Source organism: Phacochoerus africanus, chromosome 8 (genome assembly GCF_016906955.1).
Source record: "Phacochoerus africanus isolate WHEZ1 chromosome 8, ROS_Pafr_v1, whole genome shotgun sequence".
Classification (NCBI taxonomy): Eukaryota; Metazoa; Chordata; class Mammalia; order Artiodactyla; family Suidae; genus Phacochoerus; species Phacochoerus africanus.
Genome location: NC_062551.1, coordinates 135,901,943 through 135,924,187, shown reverse-complemented (window position 1 = coordinate 135,924,187; position 22,245 = coordinate 135,901,943). Strand labels below are relative to the sequence as shown.

Sequence of the window (22,245 nt, the reverse complement as noted above, 5' to 3'; positions counted from 1 at the left end):
GGAAGTTGCATACTTCCCTTCTACTCATTCTACTTGGAGAGATCTTATTCACATGGCCATATCGAGCTGAGAGGAGCTGGGAGATGTTGCCATTGGCTAAGTTGCCTCTAGCTATGTTCCCTGATAAAAATCTGGCCTCGTTGAATGGGAACTCTATGACTGTAGAAAGGAGGCAAGCTGGTAGCTGGTAGCTGTCTTTTTCACAGACTGAAAATATGGTAATCCACTAACCTGTATATCCTTCACTTATGAAAGGTAATCTGGATGAGCCAGTTCCTTAAAAAGCCTGACGAAAACATGTCCAGGGCCTCAACAATGCTTCTTACTTAGCCTGGTGGGGTAAAGGAGTGCTTTCTCTTTACAGATGCAGAGTGACTACAACAGCACTTGTGAGTGCCCATGGCAGGTCCAGGATGAGGTCCAGAGCTGATGCTCACATAGAAATGAAAATCCCTTGTGTACCTGGCCAGCTGGAGTTACTCAGTGCATTGAAATTGATATTATTCATACTGAGGAATAGTAGACACTTCTCTGTTGCCATATTCCTATAAATTAAAAGCTCCTGGTGGTGGAGGTGATGGCAAAGATGGAGTTAATCCCTCTTTCCATCGGTTTAGGCTTGTTGGGGAAAGACACAGTGAAAACAGGAAAGAGAGGGGAAATCTACCTTGCCCGGACACAGGTTGTTTTAGAATAAGAGAAGCAATGTCCAGTTAGGGCCAGTCTATTTTCTTAGTGGATTATTTAAATAATTCAGCAACATATTTTGCTTGATGTAGAGGATGCAGTTAAAAAGGTGCCAACCAGCACTTTTTTGGATATTTATAAGAATTTGGAAATGAAGGACTAAATTGGCTCGGGCCCCAAGAGTGATTCAAAAACAAGTTGAAAAAAAAAAAGAAAGAAACAATCAACAAGCTCTCCATTAGTACTTACGTGTGTTAAGTGAAAACACACTCAACTAAATGAAAACTAAGCTGGGAGCCTAGTGTGATCAGCACAATCTCTGATTAGCAGCTCACAGCCTGAGGGAGACACCTCTAACGGCTTCACCCATCCACTGGCATCACTCTTGCTACTAGAATCTGAAACAAGCCACGTTCACAGTGTATTTTTACTCCTTTAGGTGGCTGACTGTCTTTGCTCTGGGCTGTTGATTCTAAAATGATTTTCTACCTTTCGCTCTCCTCTGTCACATGTTCTCTGCCTGTGTTTCTCTTTCCTCTGGATCTTCCATATTGTGGCTGGAGTAATCCTTCTAAAACATAAATCTCATGTCACCCTCCTACTTTATTTTCCCCAGTGACTTCTCATGGCCAAGGATAGTGGCTTTCAGTGGCTCTCCCACTACAACACACAGGACAAATATCATTTAGATGTAAGAACCCACCCCTTCCTGACCAGACCTCCAAGTCTCCACTTTTGTAGAGAAGCAAAGCCAATCCTATCACAATTCTTGGTCAGGGGAACCAGAGGTGCATGTAGCCAATGAAACATCTCATTCCATGTGGAAAAAATAGCCAAATACTGATGGTCTTTATTCTAAGGGGAGTTTTCACTTTTTCCACCAGAACGCTAAGGTTCTTCCTACTTCAGGGCCTTAGCAACCTCCCAGCTATTCACACTATTTGCTCTCACTTCTTCCAGGTTCTTCTCTGTGGCCACTTCCTTAGGGAGGCCTTCTCTGATGGTCCCCATTCAATGTTACCTATTTCCTTATGCTCTATGTTGCATTTTCTTAATTTATTCTTCATTGCATTTATCACTCTCTGAGATTTTATAATGTATTTAGTCATTTTTAACTTATTTTCTCTCTCCACTGGGAAACTAAAAGCTCTCCTTTCTTGTTTACTGCTATATTTCTGGTAACTACAAGAACAGTGCATAAACATATTTGTTGAAAGAATGAATAAACATTGATGTACTGCTCATTATTCTTAAGCTAGCAATTCTTAAGCTAGAATTATTTTTATATTCAAACTTTTTTTTAAATTTTAAAAATGTTTCTTGGCTGCACCCACAGCATGCGTAAGTTCCTGGTCCAGGGATTAAACCCAAGTCACAGCAGTGACAATACCAGGTCCTTAACTGCTAGGTCACCAGGGAGCTTCAGACTTCTTATTAAAGTATAATATACATTCAGAAGAGTATACTTAACATATCCACCAGGGAACTCCTATATTCAAATTTCTTACTAAAGTATTATACACATTCAGAAGAGTATACTTAAATGCACACAACATGTTAAGTTTCATGGATGGGACATGTTTGTATAACCAGCAACCAGATGAAAAATCACAACATGACCAACCACTCCAAAATCCCCTCATCCTCCCCAAGCATTCACTCTCTCCGCAGATAATTATTATCTTGACTTTTACAGCATAAATTAGTTTAATCTTTTTTCGAACTTCATCTAAATGAAATCATGATTTTATCATCTTTTGTGCCCAACTTCTTTTATACAACATGATGTTTGTAACAATCACAGAGTTTATGTGTAGTTGCAATTTTTTAAATTCTCATTGCTTTACAGCTTTTCACTATAGGAATATGCCATAATTAATTTCTCATTACAATGTACCATTGGCCATGTGAGAAGTTTCTAGTTCAGAGCTATTACCAATAGTGCCGCTTTGGGTATTCCAGGATATGTTTGTTTGTTTTTGTTTTTGGCTGCACCTGAAACATACAGAAATTCCTAGGCCAGGGATCGAACCCGTGCTACAGCAGTAGCCGGAGCAGCAGCATTGACAAAGGCGCATCCTTAACCCACTGGGAACTCCTCCAAGAGGTGTTTTTGGCGCACACATGCAAGCATTCCTGCTGGATGTGGACTTAGAAGTGGAACAGCCAGGTCATAGCATTGGCTATAGTTTCACTTTTAATAAACACAACCCCTTTTCCCAAGTATTTGTACCAATTACATTCCCATCAGTGGTTGTGAGAGTTCTGGATGCATTTGGGCTATTCATAATTATATATTTTTCCTAAACATTTCTGACAGTTTTTTATAGTCTCCTGGTCTTTGCATTTAAAATTTCATTTCTATTTCACACAGGTTTGTTATAGTCTGTATCAGATAATCCAAATACCTGAAGTTTATTGAGCCCAAATTGTTGATTAGTTGTTTCTGCTGCTTTTCAAACACTTGTTTTCTCATGTGTTTGAGGTTTGGGTTTTTTTCCTTAATCATGAGCTCCTATTTGCCTGAACTTAATTTTGGAAAATTTAAGTGGCCTAGGTTTAAAATGGTCTTCTCTAGAAAAGACTCACAAATGCTTGACTAAAGAGCCAGTTTAATTTAATCTCTTAGTTTGATATTTGCCTGGCCACAGAGGTGGTCTAAATTTAAACTCCAGATAACACACAAGAATAGGTCTAAGGTTGCAGATTCTCAGGAGATACTTCCATTTTTCCCCTTGGAAGAATTAGGCCAGTTTCAATGTCAATGTCTAGCCCACCTTTCAGTGAAGGTGTAGCTCCTTCTGGTGCCCACTCAGGCTTAGTATTTCCTATCCCTGTATGAGGCATCAATCCTCAAAGTTCTATTTTACTGGAAACTACATTTTTCTGCCCTTTCCTACTCAGGACAGCCCAGTTTTCTATGTTTACTTACCACTCGTTTCAGCTCTTAATCATTATAATTTTAAATTTATTTTAATGTATTATGTTGTTAGGGGTTACTGGCCTTTGAAAAGTTATTTACTTTCTTGCACATTTACTAATGCACTTAAAACTGGTGTTTGCCCTTTGATTTTTAATTTATCCATTGCTTAGGGGTTTGTCAGGGAGAGAGTTTTTAAAAATATTTAATCTGCCATGGTCCCCAAACCCTAAGTCTATGCTTGACTTCTTAATTTAAAAAAGGAGGATTTCTTCTTCATTTTCACTTTCCTCCCCTTCCCTTCCCTCTCTCTTAGAGAAGTAGCATGGCGGAGACTAAGAAAGGGAAGGGCTGAAGGGCAGCAGAGCCAAAAAAGTAGCTGTAAGGTAGTGGAGCCAGGGAGGCAGTGTATGAAGGAGATTGTGGGACTGAAAAGACAGCAACAAAGCCAAGAGGATTGCAAAAAGGTTGAGGATCAAAAATAATTGCCGACTCAATCTAGCAATTAGTGACTTGCAGTGAGAGTAAAGAAATAACTAAATCTATTCAAAAGAATGAGAGATAAGTTTCTTATTATCAGAAGAAGGATTAAAGGTATAGGAAAGGGAAAGTCTAAAAACAGCTCCAGGTTTTCAGCTGGAATTGGGGATATCAGTGTGAACTCATGGTTTTTGAATAGATATACAAATAAATATTAATGTCTGGGTATATAAATATATGCATATGTACGCATCTTAGCTCTGTCCACTGACCCAGTATAAACAAGCACATCATACCAAAATCTTGGTTTCTAAATTCCCTCCTACATTAGACAGAAACAGAACTCCCTGGGGAAATAACGAATGCCAAGGGCGAGACAGGGAAAATATGAGACAGACCTAGAATATCTCACTGGACCATAATTGAAGGGATGCTTGAAGAATGACAATGATACATCCAAGGGACAGAGGAGTCCACTTGACGCATCAAAATAAATACTGATAGTAATAGATTAAATCTATCATTGAGTCAAATAAATATGCATCGGTCCACACTGATATGAGTGAATGGAGGGGAAAGAAGGAAAAGCTTTTCTTTGCAATAGAAAGCCAACTAATAAATATAGAAAGAATGACGAAAATGGAAAATGCCATCTGGCAGTCAATAGATGGTCGCTGATTTAGACAGACGTTTTCCTGGAAGTAAAGGCTGGTGGATGATGGTTTGAAGAGGAACAGGATAAATACGTACCAATTACAAAAGGAAAAAAAATGGTGACTTTGTGGTATGGAAACCGGGACAGCCTTGTCATGATCCAGTGACCAAGATTAACATCAGCAGGGACGAGTCAGGTGAACACCTTGTGCCTCTGGATGTGACAAACCACAAAGAGCACAGCTGCATTTCTACAGAAATATACATGCCTCAGTCTGCTCATGCGCAAACAACAAGAGGATGCAGCAAAAAAAAAAAAATTTAAAAGGGAGGGGGTTCCCTTTGTGGCTCGGTGGTTAATAAACCTGGCTAGGAAACATGAGGATGCGGGTTTGATCCCTGGCCTCGCTCAGCGGGTTAGGGATCTGGCATTGCCTGAGCTGTGGTGTAGGTTTCAGACACAGCTCAGATCTGGTGTTGCAGTGGTTGTGGCTGGCAGCTGTAGCTCTGATTCAACCCTTAGCCTGGGAACTTCCATATGCTGCAGATGTGGTCCTAAATAGCAGAAGAAAAAAAAGAAAAAAAAAAAAAGATGAAGGCTGTAGGACACAGAAGCAGTACACTGTTCAGTATGCTAGCCACTAGCTGCACGCGGCTTTCAAGCACTTGAGATGTGCTATATTTACACCGGATTTCAAAATTTTTATATGAAAAAAAGTACGTAGACAGTTTTGTACTGACAAAATTTTTAAATGCTAACATTTTGAAAACAATGGGTTAAATAAGTAGATTATTGCTCTTAATTTCACCTGATTCTTTTTCCTTTTCCTAGCCAGGAAAAAAAATTCCTTTTTGCTTTTCCACTAGAAAATTTAAAAATATATACTTAATTCATGTATTAAGCAATGCGGTCTTATAGAATGAAAAGCCTGCACTGTTTAAAATGATCATGGATGTGAAAGACAAAGACTGAAGACCTATTCCAGATTGACGGAGACGAAGGAGACAGGATAATTAAATGCACGGTTTGGGTCCACCCAGTTTCCTCATGACTAGACTCAGACACACATTCTGTGCAAGAGTATCACAGAGATGAATGATTGCTTAATACATACATATACACAGATGTGCATCTCTCCTGCTATATACATATAAGAGATGAGAGGAGACAGAGTGAATGCAGTAACAGGCTAACAATTAGGAAATCACTGTGAAGGAAATATAGGAATTTTTTCGATGGTTCTGTTAACTTTTGTGTGGCTCAGATTTATTCAAAATAAAGAACAGAGGCACCCGTGGGTAAAATGAAAGATAAAAAAGAAGTAATGATGGAACTGCAACTGTCAAACACAAAGGTACATTTCTTTATAATCATCAGTGTCACACCAGTACCAGAGGCTCCCCGAGCTCCAAGATGGAGACAGAAAAGACAATGACTTGGGTACAATTCTTGGAGCAGCACTTAAAATCCCACTCCATTTTCTCCAATTTGAGAAAACAAATCAGAATGTGAATAGACAAGAAGAATTTACAGAAAGAACAGACTTGAGTCTGCTCTAATTTAAAACAGAAGCAATGCACCAATAACTGTTGACACATCAACTAATATTAACATAACTCCACAGTAGAGAACTGCTGGCTCAGGCCAGTTGTTCACTACCTTTTCAATGGTAAGACTTTGTGCATTTCAAATGTTTCCACGGAATATCACGTGACAGTAATTCCACAGATTTTCATTCAATCTACAGATGGGCTTCTTCTAGACTTTGTTTTTTCAGACTGTATAATACCCTGGAGATCCATAGCCCACATATTGAGAATCACCAGGCAAGGATAAAAACCCCCTTCAGGATTTATTTTGTATGACTTTCTGTCCTGACCTACTTGAGGTTATCCAGACTCCTCATGCTAAGACTGCCACCACTTGGCTCATGACTTCCGTAGGGCAGGCGTATCTATCTTTTCCCTTCCTGGCTGCTTTCAGAGCTTTTCTATGCTGACCTAGTTAAGGCTATCGGATACCAGTCTAATCTTGGAATCCGATGTAATCTCTGATAAAAACAAGACAAAATAAATTTGTTGGAGGACATGGGATGGTTCACAAGACAGAGGAATATTAGAAGAATTGGGCTCAGAAGAGGCAAGAATCATGACAGCTCCAGAGGTTCTCGAGGAAGGAGAAGTCCTGGGCGCTGTTATTGTGGAGATGAGTCCATTCAAACTGATTTCGTTTCCTTCTTTGCATCACTCTGCTCGAGCTCTTAATTCCTGGGAGAGAAAGTTCAATTAGCCTAGGATATATACGTGGGGTCATGAAATCACTCATTGGTTGGAGGAGGGCAGGGCACCTTGATGGATAGCTCCATCTAAATGACACGAATGGGGAGAAGGGATTTCCCAAAAGAAAGCAGCGGAGAATGGATTCTGGGAAGCATGAAAATTAACAAAACTTACCCCTATCATCTTTTTTATTTTATTTTATTTTATTTATTTTTGGCCTTTTCTAGGGCTGCTCCCGTGGCATATGGAGGTCCCCAGGCTGTAGCCACTGGCCTATGCCAGAGCCACAGCAACGCAGGATCCAAGCCGAATCTGCAACCTACACCACAGCTCACGGCAACGCTGGATCCTTAACCCACTGAGCAAGGCCAGGGATCGAACCTACAACCTCATGGTTCCTAGTCGGATTCGTTCAACCACTGCGCCACGATGGGAACTCCACCCCTATCATCTTTAAAACTCAATTCAAGCAACACATGTATCAGGTAAAAGAAGGAAACCAGATCAAAACAAAAACGTACTTTCCCTTTCCATCACAAAAGGAAGGCTCTGCCAAGGCAATGTGATGTGATTTGATTGACTGCTGTCCTCCACACAGCTCCTATTCCTAAACTGGGCTGAACGAAAGTTCTTATCTTCTTAAAAGGGGTTAGGAAAAAGGGTAAGTTTGAGAGTGACTGCCTTATAATCATTTGGGACTTTCCTAGTTTTGAATATAAAACGTATTCTGTTTGTAAGTTGGTCTATTTTCTGCATAACTAATCATTGCAAACATTTCCTTTTCTTTTACAAGGTGACTGAAAGACCAACTGTAAATATTGTTTTTTAAGAACATTATAAAAAACACTAATTTTGTATTAGTGTGGGCTCCAATTTTCATATTATGATGAGGTATTTACTATGTGTGTATGTATTTACATGTGTAGGTATCCATTCATCAAGTCAGCCAGCCAACCAACCAACCAACTTTCCATCCATCCATCTATCTGTCTGTCTGTCTGTCTGTCTATCTTTCTATCTATCTATCTATCTATCTATCTATCTATCTATCTATCTATCTATCTATCTATCTATCTATCTACCTACCTACCGTCTCTTTAGAATAGCCATGAAGGAAATACAGCAAGACTACATATTCTGGGTTTCTCTGCTTTTAATCATCAGTTCATTTGTTGGAGTTCTTTGCTCAGTTCACTCACACAGTCTTTCATTCTTGAGGGATTTGAGTCCTTGGAATACCTGCCACTGTGTGGTTGTGACAGTCTTCCATTAGGATTCCATGAAACATCTACTGTTTCTATCCTTGCTTCTCCCTATTTTCACTGTATATAGAGGTACAACCCTATTTCACTATTCAGGGTCAGCAAGCCCAAATGAAATACAGTCTCTTTGGGGGGGGGGCAGTTTCTTAGTGGCATTTAGAATCTGAAAGAACATGGCAGCATTGGTACCTTCCAATTCATGGGAATGAGTATTGTATCTCCTGGTAGAAATAGAACCCAGATGTATAAGAACAGGAGGCACAAGTGTTGCTGGCAGGCACTAGATGTAATCACACAGGCCACTACTCCCCTTAGCTTGTGGTTCTCCAGTGTCTGTATCTTGGTCTTAGAGAATAGGAGGAGGAAAATAGGCTGATACTGATCTCTGACTTATAATAACCTATAAGATAGCACACTAGCTTCCACCAAGAACAACAGTTTCAATACTCTATTCTTCCACTTTAGAAAAGGAGCCACTCTTGGGGACTGAGGAACATGATAGTGCCAGTGATTTCCTAAAGCATCAGCCCGTTGCCCTTGATTCTGCCATGATGTACATTCTTTGGTCCAACATTGCATAGACCATCATAATACTGCCCAAGGCACTAGTCTGCACAGAGATAATACTGGCAGAGGCAGGTATTCCTGGCAATACCCATGAATAGATAGTCTTTTTATTTCCATTTTACGTTTGCAGAAACTGAGACAAAAGTGAAGTAGCTTGTCCAAGGTCATGCACACAGTAAGTGGCAGAGACAGGAGCCACGCCAACTGACCAGCTCCAGTGGATGACCTTAATCATTGAGCCTCTCTTTGGAGAAGTTAGGTGACTCTACCAATGGAATACCCGAGACCCTGTCTTTTCACCCTGTACTCTGCTGTACTGCTCGGAGGGTGCTGGAAAGAGAACAGCAAGGATTTACAATCTGCAGAAGAAAGAGTAAATATTCTTTACATAACCATTGAATATACTACACATATCATGTTGTTTATCTTACAAAGATGAACTGTGAAACCTCATTAATTTTTAAGTAGCATAGATATAGGAGCATAGGTTTTCACCAAACAGAAAGAAACTGAATTCATTGTCATCCTCCTCTATAAAACCTTTCAGTTATTTCTCACTACCTTTCAAATAAAGTCCAAATTCCTTAGCCAGGCAAACTACCTGCATTGGCTCCTGCCCACAACCCCCACCCCCACCTCCCACAAGCCCTACTGCTCAGATTTTGTCCTAACTCCCAACTCCAAACATTAAAATATAAATAGGTTCTTCCATGTCCCTGGGAATTTGCATAAACTGAACCCTCTGCCCAGAAAGCTCTTTTTCTCTCAGTTTCTGGCTGCCCCAGCCGCATGGTTGTATTAACAATATTCTTCATTTTGTCTATTTTGATGCCTTGCTATTTGGAGCTTTGCTGATTCTGGAAAGACTGCTCCTCCAAGGGTTAATTAATTCCTACCTATAGACAGTAAACAACTAGCCCAGGAGTATACCTTTCACATACAAACTAAGCAATGCAGAGCCCATGCCCCCAGCTGCCTCCTTTACCAGCTCTCATCAACAGCCCTGATCACCCAGGACCAAACACCAGAAATTTAGGGCCAGCCCCTATGCCTCTGAATCCACTGAAGTTATTTAACTAGCCAGTCCTAAACATGCTTACCTTGCCTTGCTCAACCCCAGCAAAGGCTCTTTCACACATGCCTTCCTCCCCCTACCTTTTGACCAACACTGGAGCTTTCTCATGTGGCCCCCTGTGGGATAGCATGCCCCTCCTCTTGGGATCTCCAAGTATTACAAACTATTTTTTCAATGGCAATCATCTCCTGATCTGTTGGCCTCATCATATCAGATTTTAAAACTTAGCGAATTGATTGCTTCTGCTTTTTGCTACCACCATACCCTGGACACACTACTATTACTGTACTTGCTGCATACCACGCTGCAATCCTTTATGGAAATGTCCCTACTGATGGCCTATGAGCTTTCTGAGAAACTCTTTCACCTCTGTATTAACAGCACCCAGCATGCTACACCTTACAGTCCAGGTTCTCAATAAATGCTAGATCGGTGAAGCAATTAATTAGTCTTAGAAGACAGTGCACGCCAAGTTACTTAGATTTGAATCTCATCACTTTTCAATTAGCCTCCCCACCTATGATACATATAAATGCAGGCACCAAATTTATACATGGAACATTACAACTCAACTCCTTGGTACATATGAATAGTTAATGTAAGCATGAAACAATGCCAACCACCATAACAAGTGTCCAAGTTGAAAAGAAGTTTTATGGCAGCAAACTATTATTATTAGGTCCAAAAATGTGCGAAAGAAGTTCCGAGCCAATGTATAGAATGGAGCTTTATTGCCTCAATTTTATACCATTCATTGCAAGGCCATGTATCTGAGGGTGCATAAATTCTATTTGATGCTAACTTAGAAAAGGAAGAAATTTCCTCCATATTTTTAAGCCCTTGATGTATAACAATGCATAAATTGTAAATGATCTCACAATATGTAGTTTCAGCAACTGTGTTCTTAAAGAAGAGGGGAAATCACATGTAACTGAGGCCCTACTATGTGCCAGGGCCTGTGCCAGGTGTGGAATGCATTATCAGGATCACACTTCAACGATCATCTTGCAAGCTAGGGGCTGTGGCAGCCCTGCCCCTTCAGAGACATCATGCTGAAGAAAATCCCAGTCTTCCATCTGACTTGAAAAGGGAAATCAATTCACATGACACGTTAGCCCTGGATGGAAGGGAATGAAGGGAGGTTCTGAAAATAGAGAAGGAAATGATGCATGTCTCTGTGGGAAATGAAGACAGAATGAATACATAAGAACTCATGGGAAAAGATGCAAGTGTCTGGATTGAGATGCTGTAACAAAGAAATGGCCATCCAGACTACACAGCAGGGAGTAGGCAGCGAGTGGGCAGGGAATGGGCAGGGAGTGGGCAGGTGCCAGGTGAGGTGTAAGCATAGGTAGCTGGGTTTCTACTTCTGTATCTTGATCCCAACTAGCATACTGGAACCATGCATGATACGTATTTTGTTCTCTATGGCTATTTGCTGAATGAATGAATATTTCTCAAACAGTTTCAGTAATTAAGTCTAAGTTTTCATGCAAAATTATCTGATGGTGCCACCGACCTACCCTTGTTTGGATTGTATAAAAAACAGGTCCCCCCAAAACCTGTTGTCATCAGTCCTGCCTTGTCTGTCACATCAGGAGATGCGGCTGTTTATCTGGAACAACAGGACAGGTTACCTCTGAGGTATCCCAGGGGACATGGAAGGCATTCCGAACAGAGCATGTGTGGGGACGCAGCAGTCTGTTTTCCCTTTTTTTTCCTTTTCTGGTTGTTGTGTAAGTCCTTTTTTATTTTCTTTATTTTATTTCTTTTTTCTTTTTATAATTTTTTTTTCCACTGTACAGTAAGGGGACCAAATCACTCTTACATGTAAACATTTTTTTCCCGCCCTTTGTTCTGTTGCAATGTAAGTATCTAGACATAGTTCTCAATGCTACTCAGCAGGATCTCCTTGTAAATCCATTCCAAGTTGCATCCAATAACCCCAAGCTCCCGATCCCTCCCGCTCCCTCCCTCTCCTCCCGGGTGGCCACAAGTCTATTCTCCAAGTCCATGATTTATTTTATTTTTTTAAATTTTTTATTATAGTTGATTTATAATGTTGTACCAATTTCTGCTCTACAGCAAAGTGACCCAATTATATATATATATATATATATATATATATATATATATATATATACACATGCATATATATATGCATTCACTATCTTCTATCAGGTTCTATTACAAGTGATTGGATATAGTTCCCTGTGCTGTACAGTGGGGCCGCATTGCTTATCCATTCTACATGTAATAGTTTGCATCTACTAGACCCAAACTCTTCATCCATTCCACTCCCTCTTGCCTCCCCCTTGGCAACCAACAGTCTGTTCTCTCTATGTCTCGGAGTCTGTTTCTGAGTCACTATATGATCTTGAGCAAGAAACTTTGCTTCTCTATGCCTCAGTCTCCTTCTCTGGAAAAGGACACTTCTAACAGTAGCTGAGAGGGCTGTTGTGAGGACCAAGTACATAAAAATGCCATATACCTATTGGAAACTTTCATCCTTATCTCATTTCATCCTTAAAAGGGCCCCTCTGAGGAGGACCGTATTACCATTGCCCTTGCCTGGATGAGACATCTGGGCCTTAGAGAGACTTGGTGTCTTGCTCAAGGACACAGTCTATGAAAGGGTAGAGCTTAGGTTCAAACATAGATCTCATGGGCAGTGGTGCCCATACACTTAACTTTACGCAGAAGGGAAGTCTAGGTTCCACGGATAAAAAGAAATCCCAAAGTTACAAATTTAATGAGGAGGCGAGGTTCAAGTTGACTTCTTTAAAAGGTTGACTCTTTAAAAGTGTGACATTTCTATGCTGCCTAAATAAAATCAGCTGTTTTAAACGGCACATGCAATATTCCAAACAAAAGGAAGAAGTTATAAGCGGGATGTCAATTAGCATGAGAAGAGAAGCAGAAAGGTGTTTATAGATCAATCATGCCTTTTACATTAGCATTAATATTGCGAGGACACTCAATGCACTTTTAAACTCATTTTGAAAACTCTTTAACTGGCTTCCCTCCTTGCGGCTGCTACACCTTAGGTTGCAGGTTGCATGAAAGGAATAAAAAGGTCATGATGCAGGGCCCAGCAACATCCCTGATTTCCTGGGTTACGCAGGAGCACAGAGAACTTTACAGCTCCTGTGCTCATTCAGCTTTCAGGTTGTTGCATTGGGTCCTGCAGGGGATAGTCCTTTGTCGTTCACTTTTGGAAGAAAACTGTGTTTCATTTTATGGCATCTCCGTGTTTGACCCTATGGGTTTTTCCCCATTCTACTTTGAGATATTATAAATAATAAAAGGAAAATCAATCTCTAATGGGAAACACTCCCTCTCCTGAAGTTTCCAGGTCTTCCTTCCAAGTTGTTGGCCTGCCTTCAAATACTCCAAACCTCACAGGTCTGTGGGATTTACAAATCCCCAAGAAAGACTTGCCATGCCAACTTTCACTGAGCTGGGTTGTGGAAGCAAGATTTCTGGAGGAGCTGAGTTCCAATCCCATCTCTTTTCACTGTCGTGTGGTTTGGGGTACATTGCTTTAGCCGTCTCAGTCCCAATTTGAACCAAGTTAAAATGGCAATGATAATAATCAGTCATCCACCCACTCAATTACATTTACTAAGCACCTACTGTTTGGCAGGCTCTGAGAAAACAAGAGTGAATAATACAAAATCTCTCAATTCAACTGCTCACAATCTATATCTGGAGACAGACATCCCAATAAGTCAGCAAAAAGGAAAGGGACCTTGACAAGAGATGTTTGGAATAGCGGCTGTGAAGGCTGGAGAAACTGACCATGAATAGGAGCTGACCAGCCTCAGCTGGAAACCACGTTTTCCCATCTCACAAAGTTATTAGGAGGTTCGGAGTTCCCACTGTGGCTCAGTTGTAACAAACCCGACTAGTATCCATGAGGACAGGGGTTCGATCCCTGGCTTCGCTCAGTGGGTTAAGGATCTGGTGTGGCTGTGGCTGTGGAGCTGTAGCTCCGGTTCAACCCCTAGCCTGGGAACTTACATATGCTGCAAGAGCGGCCTTAAAAAGACAAAAGAAAAGTTGTTGGGAAGTTCATATGATCTAAGGAACTGGAATACTTTGAAAACTCTATGGAGCGATTTCCATGTGTGGCAGGTGTGGTAGGTCCTCTGCCTGTATCCCCTGCCTCTGCCACTTCAGTGCCACTGGGAACTTGAATTTCCAGCACCTGCCAGTCTCTGCCACAGGGATTGTTCCAGCCTCTGGAGCCTGCCTGCTTTGCCACCTGTGAGGCAGGCAGCACAGGCCAAAGAATCAGTGGCTACCGCCCCATGCCCAAAGCAGCCCTTGACCAAACACATACCACCTCCCCCTCAGCCTTCGGCGGAATAACCGAGGCCTGATTTCTACACTGGCTGCAGGAATTTCTCCAGCAGGACTGAGCCCCAGTTGTCCACAGTAGTAACTTACTTAATAATGCACCATTTTGGCTGCCTTCCCTCCCTATATTGCTTCCCTACTCCCCACCAAGGGTTTTCTTCATCTGCCAAAGAGATGTTTGCACGTGGATCTTTATCCCAGAGTGTGCTTCCAAGAGAATCCAAACTAAGACATCATGTAAGCCACTTTTTTATTATTATTCTATATCATTTTGAAATGTGGCCAGACTTATACACACTATTTTGCTGGGAAAAAGCACTGCTTTGTATTTATAAATCCCCTTCTGCATAGTTAGGAGCTGATCCACTTAAACCATTATGACATAATACCTGCCTAACAATATCTTGTGTCCATCCCAACCACTGCTGTCCTGGCTGAAGCCTTTTTCTCTCACCCAGATTTCTACAATTGGCTCCTGGCTGTTTTTTTCTGGCTCCAGTCTTTCCCCTTACAAAGCCATCCTTCTCCCTGTCTCCGGAGACATCCACCTACAAAGTAATTCTGAACACACCACTCTCAGCCCAAACAGCACTAGTGTACACATTTTAAAAGGCTTCTAGTACTCACGACACTTTACTTCTATCTAATGAAAAATTGTTATAATATTCTGATATGTGTAAAGCAAGATACTTCACAGCCATTTTTAAGGAAGTTGACAAAATAAATATACAAATATACAAATCTGCAGCATCTGTGATGGTGATCCCCACTTAGTTGTGTCCTTGCACACTATACAACCTACACAGCAGTACAGACCTGCCCTGGTTCTGATCACCCCCTGCCTAATCCACAAATGCCTTCTCTGTTTCCAGCACCTACCATGAGGTTCCATGCTTCCAGTGATTAGCTGTGTTCATGCTGCCTTGTCTCTGCCAAGCGACATTAGACTTCTCCTGACCTGTTCCCAGTGATCTTTTAAAACCCACTGAACATTTTTCTTTTGCCAGAAATCACATCCAAAACACCCTTCCAGAGCCATATGTCCCGTCTTCTGGGACCCCTCTCATTCTTCACTTATAACTCAAATTTTACGACTAACATATTAGGGTAGAATTACCTGCTCAGGAGTTTGTCTTCTACAGTGAGGGTTGAGTCTTCCTCCTCTTTGCATCTCCAGCATCTAGGGGGGAGCTGGCCCTAGAGTCAGAGCATTTAGAAAAAACAGCGGAATCAGAAAAAAAGGATATAAATGAACTTATTTGCAGAACAGAAACAGACTCACAGCCTTTGAAAAAACGTATGGCTACCAAAGGGGACAGGTGGCAGGGGTGGTGGCGGGGAGGGATGGGCTAGGGGTTTGGGACTGGTAAATGCACAGTGAGGTATATGGAATAACTGGCTAATGGGGACTTACCGTATCCCATAGAGAACTCTACCTCATGTTTTGTGATCATCTATATGGGAAAAGAATCTGAAAGACAATGGATGTGTGAACCAGTCTGTTGTACAGTAAGAATGTTCGCGACCTTGTAAATCAACTCTACTTCAATACAACTTTAAAAAGTGAAGAAAGAAAAGAGAAAACAGTGCAGTGTGCAACATGAAGACTGTGAGGGAAGACTCTGCAGTCAGACAGACCTGGTCAAATCTTGGTTCTGTCCCTTTCTAGCCAGGGGACCTTAAAGAAATGGCCTCAGGTCTCTACATTTCTGTTTCCTTGTTGGCAAAACAGAAAGGACATCACCCCCGATTTATTTAGTTTTTTTTAGGTCCCATGTGTTTATTTTTTTTTAATAGTTATTTCCCCAATACAATTTTTTTCTACTGTATCACTCCCAATTTAAAAAGCCACTGGCTACAATTAGCACAACACCTGACAGCAGGCACACAATACTTATTAACTATTATCTTTTTTTTTTTTGTCTTTTGTTGTTGTTGTTGTTGTTGTTGTTGCTATTTCTTGGGCCGCTCCCGCAGGCATATGGAGGTTCCCAGGCTAGGGGTTGAATCGGAGCTGTAGCCACCGGCCTACGCCAGAGCCACAGCAACGCAGGATCCGAGCCGTGTCTGCAACCTACACCACAGCTCACGGCAACACCGGATCCTTAACCCACTGAGCAAGGGCAGGGACCGAACCCGCAACCTCATGCTTCCTAGTCGGATTCGTTAACCACTGCGCCACGAGGGGAACTCTATATTAACTATTATCTTTATTATAAGCTCAATAAACATTGGCGGATGGATGTTCCTCCTTTTATACCAAACAGGCAGCTTCTTAAGAAAACATACTTTTTGTTTGATCCCTCTGTATAATCAGAATGCTGATGAACCTTTTACAGATGTTAGCCTTTTCCCTCTATACAAGCACTCTGCTCAGAAAAGTTTGACTAGCTGCCTGTTACAAATGAGGAAACCAAGAAGGGCAATCAGTGGCTTGTTCTCGGTCACTGCCAGCATTAGTGTCAAAGGTTGGGCCAAACTTGGCCTGTGTGATTCCAAGCCTGTGCTTTTAACTGAGCTGGGGAAGTGTTAAGGGGAGGCCTCACTGTCAGAGGGCAGGTTCAGAATGTGGGGTATGCTGGTGGACAGGGCGCAGGCTGAGATGTGAAGGAACAGGACAGAGAGAGGATTGTTGAAAGATTCAGCTGACTGACCATAAATACAGTAAGTTCAAAGAACAGTTTTTAATGGCTAATTCAAAGGGTTCCTGTGTAGAGAATCAGGAGAGGAGATTCAAAGGGAATGGTGGATGCCTAGTTAGGAAGGACCCAGGATGCCAAGCAGAGATGTCTAACTTTATCTGGAAAATTGTACAAAAGCACAAAGACATTGAAGAGCGGACCACACCATGTGCTGCCAGGATGCCAAACAACTGAAACTCTCATTTGTGGCTGGTGGGAATTAAAAAAATGGCCCAACCACTTTGGAAAACAGTTTCTTTGCAAGTGACACAGACACCGATCACATGCCCCAACCGTTCCACTCTAAGGTATTCGAGTAAGAAAAATGAAGCCATAGAAACAACCCAAATGTTCATTAACTGGAGAATGGATGAAAACAATTGTGCTGTTTCCACGCAATAGAATAGTATGTAGCAATAAAAAGGAAAAGACTCTTAGAACACCCAACAACATGAATAAACCTCAGAACAGGATGCTAAGTGACAGTAGTCAGACTAAAAGGCATAGACTACATGTTTTCATCTATATGAAGTTCTAGAATAGGCAAAGCTACTCTAACGTGATAAAAATCAGAGCAGTGTTTGCCTGTTTGCTTACTGGAAGAGGGAAGTCTAGAAGGAAGCCTAAAGGAAATCTTGGGGATGATGAAAATGATCTTCGGAGTTGCCATGGTGAACAGGGGTATCATTTTGTCAAAATTCATCAAACCGTATACCTAATTTATCATGTTTTACTGTATTTAAAATATATCTTGAAAAAAACAAACATAGCAAAAAGCTACAAGACAAAGAACTGTCTTTGGTTATATTATCTAACAACTGGGTATAGGCATTCCCATTGTGGTTCAGTGGAAACGAATCTGACTAGTATCCAGGAAGACGCAGGTTTGATCCCTGGCCTCACTCAGTGGGTTAGGGACTCAGCATTGCCGTGAACTGTGGTGGAGGCCAGTGGCTGTAGCTCCAATTCGACCTCTAGCCTGGGAAATTCCATATGCCACAGGTACAGCCCTACAAAAGACCAAAAAAAAAAAAAAAAAGAAAAAAAAGAAAAAGAAAAGAAAAGAAAAGGATTGGGTATAAACTATTTTCTTATAAATCAGACCAATTTAGAGTTCAGTAGAAGAACTTGGTTATGGGAACTCTCATGCAGCTTCTATTCATTTATTCTTTAATTTTTTTAATATTTATTTAGCCTAATGCTACCACATACCAGAGTCTGGGGGACTTTGGACAAATGACTCAGTGTCTCAGTTCACTTATTTGTGAAATGAAGATAATAATGGTACCTACATCCTGGGGTTGCTGAGGGGACGAAACTCTTAGATTAGCGCTAGCGCATAGTAAGGAGCTAGATAAATGTTAATGATTAATGCTATTATCCTCACTTACGTCAAAGGCTTGTAGGATATAAACAGTAATTGGACATAGCTCCAGTTCTGGAAAATTTATGATCCAGAAGGATGGTTGAACAATAAATACATAAATGAATCTACTTGGTACAATAACAGAATTCAAAGAGTGCTTTGAGGACAGAAATGACTAAGCGTCTTGGAACGGAAAACCCATTCAAAATGAAAATAATCAGCCACCTAAATCAAATCAAGTTCAGATAGTCATTTATTGTTTCTCAGTGTCATCCTTACTATAATGGTGCCTCTTGTTCTTGGCATCGGGAATGTGGAGCTCCCAAGGCTCAGACCAATGACTTCTTTTATTCTGTGACCCAGCTCATTTCTAGGTGACCTCAGACTTTCCTGAACTGTGATGCCCTGCCTATGTCTCCAACCCAACCCTATGCCTGCATTCCAGCTGTGACATGTCATATTGAGAACATCTAAGTCTAGATTCTCCATTCAGGCTCCTAACCCTGCTTTTCCCACAGCATTCCCCACCTTGGAAGTAGCAGCTTCGTTCTCCCAGCTGTCCAGTCCTAAAACCTTGCATTTGCTTGCTTCCTTGCCTTTTTTTTTTTTTTTTTTTCTTTTTTGGCCGCCCTGTGGCATATGGGCATGTGGAGTTCCCAGGCCAGGGTTCAGATCCGAGATGCTGCTGCAGCAACTTGGATCCTTAACCCACTGTGCTGGGTGGGGAATTGAACCTGCCTGCCAGGGCTCCCAAGACGTTCCCCTTGTGCCACAGCAAGGTCACCCTCCTTTCTTTTTCTTTCTTTTTTCTTTTTCTTTTTTTTTTTAAGTCTTAAGGGCCACACCCATGGCATATGGAAGTTCCCAGGCTAGGGTTGAATTGGAGCTGCAGCTGCCGGCCTACAGCACAGACACAGCAATGCCGGATCCAAGCTGCATCTGCAAACTACACCACAGCTTACAGCAATGCTGGATCCTTTAACTCACTGAGCGAGGCCAGGGATCAAACCCAAGTCCTCGTGAATACTAGCCGGATTCGTTACTGCTGAGCCACAGGGAGAACTCCTCCCCTCCTTTCTTTTTCTCATGTCTCATCCCCAATATCAGCAAATTCAGAAAGCAGTCACTTCTAAAATCGCCATGACCTTTTTCACTTCGACCTCTGCAAGGGCTTCCCCAGTGGTCTCTCTCCTTCCTTCCTTGTTCCCCAAAAGCTGTTCTTGGCACAGCAGCCAGGTGATCTTTCATCACATTAAGGACCCACAGCCTTCCTCTGCTCTAAGTCTGCCAATGAGTTTCCTTTACACTGTCCTTTTCATGGTCTTTGAGGCCCTAGACAATCTGGCCCTGCGATTGAACCCTCATGGACACTGTCAAGTTCTTAACCTGCTGAGCCACAAAGAGAACTCTGTGGGCTTAATATTTTAGAAGTCCTCTGCTCAAGGTCAAGCAAGTCTCGGCCACACAGGTTAAACCCTGGTCTTTCACCTTCAAACGCAGGTTATTAATCATAATCACAAGATATATTCGTAATGGTTAACACTGTGAGTTTTCCTCTTGAGCTGCACTCGTAGGATCTCATTTAACCTTCACAGCATGACTTTGGGGTAGGTGCTCTCATAGCTGCTATGTTACCGATCTGGAAATTAAGGTACAGCTAAGTAACTTACCCAAGGTCACAGAGCTAGGAAGTTGAAAAATCAGAAGGTGGGGTCCTGGCAGCCTGACTTCATGGACTTGTTCTCCAACCGGACCCACTAGACAGAGCCTGTGAAGTAGAATTAAGTAAATAGGAACACAAGTCACAGAATAACAGCTTTGTTCCAGGACTGTCTGCTATTATGAAGCTTTTGGCTTTTCTAGCATTTAACAGAACTTTTTTTTTTTTTTTTTTAAGGTCATAAGGTGAGAATCAGTTGCTTTGCAAATGCAATTTACATTATGTGATTTTGTGCTTTTCATCCATCTTTAGAAGGTTTGAAACATTTGTTTCTGATTTGAGAGGTCATTTAGGAGCCATGGCAGGGCTGCCTGGTTTCCAGTTATCTGTGTGTTGGCCCCCTGGCAGCTCTGTGGCGCCTCTGGGGCCCTGGGCACAGGCTGGCACTCCCTCCCAGCTCCAGACCCACCAGTGCCCTCAGTGCCCCATGACATGCCTTGTTTCATAAATCCTCGCCTTCGGTTTATCACATAACCTACATTGCGGAACACTCAATTTCTTTTCCTTTTTTTTTTTTTTTCAAAAGTAGGACTCTATTTGATTGGATATGATGGCACCAGAGGCAGATATGTGGCAGAATTTTAAATGGTGAGAAATCCATCTCAGCTGCGTGGATTTTGAGAAGCAAATTGTCATTCCCCGACTTACTTTCTATTGAACTGGACAAGTTAGATGAACTAAAAAAGCTTTATTGACTTATCTACTTGCCTCCAAGTCAATCAAGTGTCTGTGAATGCTCCTGATTTTCTACTTTTTTTCCTGGCTCTTCAAATTATTAACTTAAAAGTGTGCAAAAAATTCTGTAAACAGAGATGGAGATCCTTAAAATATCAGACCTTTCGGGTCTTAAATAAGCAGGCAGTCAGAAGGTGAAAAACAATTCAAATGTTTTGATTGTTTCCTAATTGTTCCTAGTATAAAGGTTCATAGTGAAACCAACAGTACTAACCGCCTGAACGTAGCCAAAACACAGATTGTGACTTGAAGCCACGTCCTGGCCTAAACCCAGATTGGAACTCGAACCCACGTTTTAAATTAGCACTCACCAGATATCTGGACTTACTGAGGTTCAGGTTCTTTATGCCTCTGTGCAGAAGGAATTCAGCGAGAGACAAAGTGATAGGCAAGAAATAGATTTATTAGGGAGTTCCCATCGTGGCTCAGGGGTTGGCAAATCCAACTAGGAGCCATGGGATTCAATCCCTGGCCTCTCTCAGTGGGTTGAGGATCCGGTGTTGCTGTGAGCTGTGGTTTAGGTCTCAGACACGGCTCAGATCTGGTGTTGCTGTGGCTACAGCTCCAATTGGACCCTTAGCCTGGGAACCTCCACATGCCGCAGATGTGGCCCTAGAAAAGGCAGAAAGACCAAAAAACAAACAAACAAAAAAGAAGATATAGATTTATCAGGATAGGACACTTGTGAGAGATGCAAGCAGGCTGGCAGACAAGGAAGCAGCCCTGCTCCTAGGATCCGGAGGGCTACAGTTTTACCCTCCAAGGGGAAGGGAGGCCTGAAAAGACCCCCTCTTCCTTTCTGGGAGTACTTTTGTAAGGTGTGTATTCACATCAGTAGAAGGACGGTCTGCAAACTCCTGCCCTTGGTCTGAATCTGAATGCAGGCCTCATCCCATTCCCCACCCAACGACCTGAGGCAATTCTCGCACCTCTACTGTCAAGCAAGCCTGCCTTGTTCTGATGGCTTTTTTGAGGAATTTATTAACTTAACAGTGATCGCCCAAAGTCCCCTGGATTTCCCTCTCTATAATCCTTTATTGGGACTTCTCCAACTACCTGTGCCTACTCCATCTCTATCATTAGCACTAACTGGGGAAGAGTAGATCGTAAATCACTTTAGGGCAGCATGTGATCTGTTTACCCAGGTATTCCAATGTCTGACACAGAGTAGGTGTGCACCAAAGGAGGGGCTTAACGTGGCAGGCACTTGACAAATAGATGTTGAATCTCTAGTACTCTGTCTTTTATTGCCAACTTGCAGACTTACCAAACACACACACATGCACGCACACACAATTTTGAGCTCTTTGACAAGAGGATCTGTGTCTTATTCCTCCCTGTATTCCTGAGCATAGAACCATCAGCTAGTAGGTGATCATTAACCTATCACTGTACTTAACAGCACAAGGATTTTAACTTCTCTTACTTCTCTCATCTGCCCTTCCCCTACTCCACT

The 22,245-nt window shown here is 41.9% G+C and overlaps 1 long non-coding RNA gene across 1 annotated transcript; it reads right to left on the bottom strand.

Annotated features, from left to right (window-relative positions):
* Nucleotides 1–6,110: 6,110 nt before the first annotated feature.
* LOC125134324 (uncharacterized) lies at nt 6,111–20,096 on the bottom strand. The gene is made up of 3 exons (XR_007136606.1): nt 20,005–20,096; nt 15,405–15,484; nt 6,111–7,009 (listed from the first exon to the last, which is right to left on the bottom strand). It is a non-coding gene; the product is annotated as an uncharacterized LOC125134324 (long non-coding RNA).
* Between the last annotated feature and the right edge of the window lie 2,149 nt (nt 20,097–22,245).